Here is a 2,500-nt window from a genome sequence, read left to right as displayed (position 1 = left end):
ACTAAGACAGCGATGGCGCCACAGTGGCCGCCTTTCGACGCCACCCACAAAGGCTGCAGCCTCTGTCGACCATAGCACCCAATCTCCAGTGGCTCTGCCGCACGAAGCCGTGGACCGGCAATGACGCCACCCGCACCCGTTCGTGCACCACCCCAACCGCCAAACTCGCACCTCCAGCGGATGAACGGCGGACGTTTCCCGCACTCGTAAAGTGCAATCCACCCCTATAACTTGCGTTTCATGAAGAGTTATTTCCAATATGCGACATTCCCGCTGTCCGTATACATGAGCCGCGACCTGTACCACTTACGAGCGAGAGACGCGATCGCGTTGCTCACTGTACGGCGTCCGATACCGAGCCATCAGCATGTCGGTCCCCATGCGCGTTGCACTCGCACTCGCAGTCGCAAAAACGTGGGGCAAATATATTACGCGGAAGAGTTATAACAGACCGAGCCCCACTGCATGGGGGGAGTCTTTGTCACTAATGTACACAGATGGAACATTTTGGACTGGAACCAGATTACCCGTACACACGGCGCTGATTAGTAATCAATGCAGAGCCATCAAACTACAGCAAATATACACAACTGTCCGTATACATGCTGAAAGAGTCTGCCCAAAATGGGAACCACACGTCAGCCAGACACTCTGATCACGCACCACTCTCTGCTTCTAACAGGCGCACATACAATATGTAAGCACCAGCATGGAACAACATCCAGTGCATCTTCTCCGCCACATTACACAATCCACACTATCACAACCAGACCAGGAGGTCCGTGCGGAAAATACAATATCCCAGCCTTTCGACATCCACCATTGCGCAGACCAGGCACCAACACCCACACATGTCCTATACAACGGTGCACCCAACATCACAATAGTACCTCCTGTCACAGCGCACAAACAATGACATGAGTCAAAGACACAGGTCTCACACAAGCATAGAATTGGAGCGCCGCCTCTAATAAGCCAAAGGTGCATCCTGACGTGACAAATCTGATCATGTCACAAGCATTCACTTACTATAATCACTATCAACGAACCTGCCGCCCCCGCCCCCCCCCCCCCCCTACACCTTTCCGTACAACAACGTGTAACCTAACCTAACCTAACCTAACCTATGTTGTACCTTAACCTAACCTATGTTGTACCTTAACCTAACCTATGTTGTACCTTAACCTAACCTATGTTGTACCTTAACCTAACCTATGTTGTACCTTAACCTAACCTATGTTGTACCTTAACCTAACCCATGTTGTACCTTAACCTAACCCATGTTGTACCTTAACCTAACCCATGTTGTACCTTAACCTAACCCATGTTGTACCTTAACCTAACCCATGTTGTACCTTAACCTAACCCATGTTGTGCCTCAACCTAACCCATGTTGTGCCTCAACCTAACCCATGTTGTGCCTCAACCTAACCCATGTTGTGCCTTAACCTAACCCATGTTGTGCCTCAACCTAACCCATGTTGTGCCTTAACCTAACCCATGTTGTGCCTTAACCTAACCCATGTTGTGCCTTAACCTAACCCATGTTGTGCCTTAACCTAACCCATGTTGTGCCTTAACCTAACCCATGTTGTGCCTTAACCTAACCCATGTTGTGCCTTAACCTAACCCATGTTGTGCCTTAACCTAACCCATGTTGTCGCCTTAACGTAACCCACGTTGTCGCCTAAACCTGCTCTGTAATTGTTATACGACTCGTTCAATTACTGTAGTGTTGCCCACCCGCAACCCTCGCAATATAGTTCGCTACTCGCACTGCCCGCACCCCTGTGTATCGCTTCATGTTAAACACCTTGCAAGTCTTGCTCACTTTCCACATGCTCCTGCTGTACACTGTAATGTGGATGGCAGCAGGACGTACATGCCGCCCCTCCCCACGTCCCCACCTTGCCCCCTGCCTTCGCAAGCTGGTTGGTGAGAAGTTTGCATGTTCAATGCCCTTCGCATGCGACGTACTCAGGCTACGTTGTGGTGCGGCCTGTGTCAACTGTCCGCTGATGTCGTACGCGTGAACCACAATCTGTACTGCACATTCGTCCTTATGTACTGAATGATACATCGTGGCACATGTGTGACCGCACAACGACTGCGCCCAAAAACGGCGGACCATACAGTGCAAATATTGTGCACGCAGCTACGTGTCGTCTCCCTATGAGAGCTGGATTGCAGTGTGGTACGCCATAGAGACGTGTGGGAGGAACGGACGCCGTGGATGGCGATCAGCATGAGCTGTCTGTTGATGTATTCGGACCTAGTCGTCTCTCCTCACACACCGTGATGGCATGGTGCACCGCGTTCCATATCTGCGACATGCTACAGAGGCCGGTTGACAGTCGTTCGAGCAATGGACATCGCATACGTACGGGGGCCACCTTCCACGTATTGTCTAGGCGTGCACATTTTGTTGCGTGTATGTGGGCAGACGTAGTGTGGCGTGACACCTGACACAGGCATGCAATAATCGTTGAAGTTGCAAATG

Source organism: Schistocerca piceifrons, unplaced genomic scaffold (genome assembly GCF_021461385.2).
Source record: "Schistocerca piceifrons isolate TAMUIC-IGC-003096 unplaced genomic scaffold, iqSchPice1.1 HiC_scaffold_936, whole genome shotgun sequence".
Lineage (NCBI taxonomy): Eukaryota > Metazoa > Arthropoda > Insecta > Orthoptera > Acrididae > Schistocerca > Schistocerca piceifrons.
Note: the sequence above shows the minus strand (reverse complement) of the source record.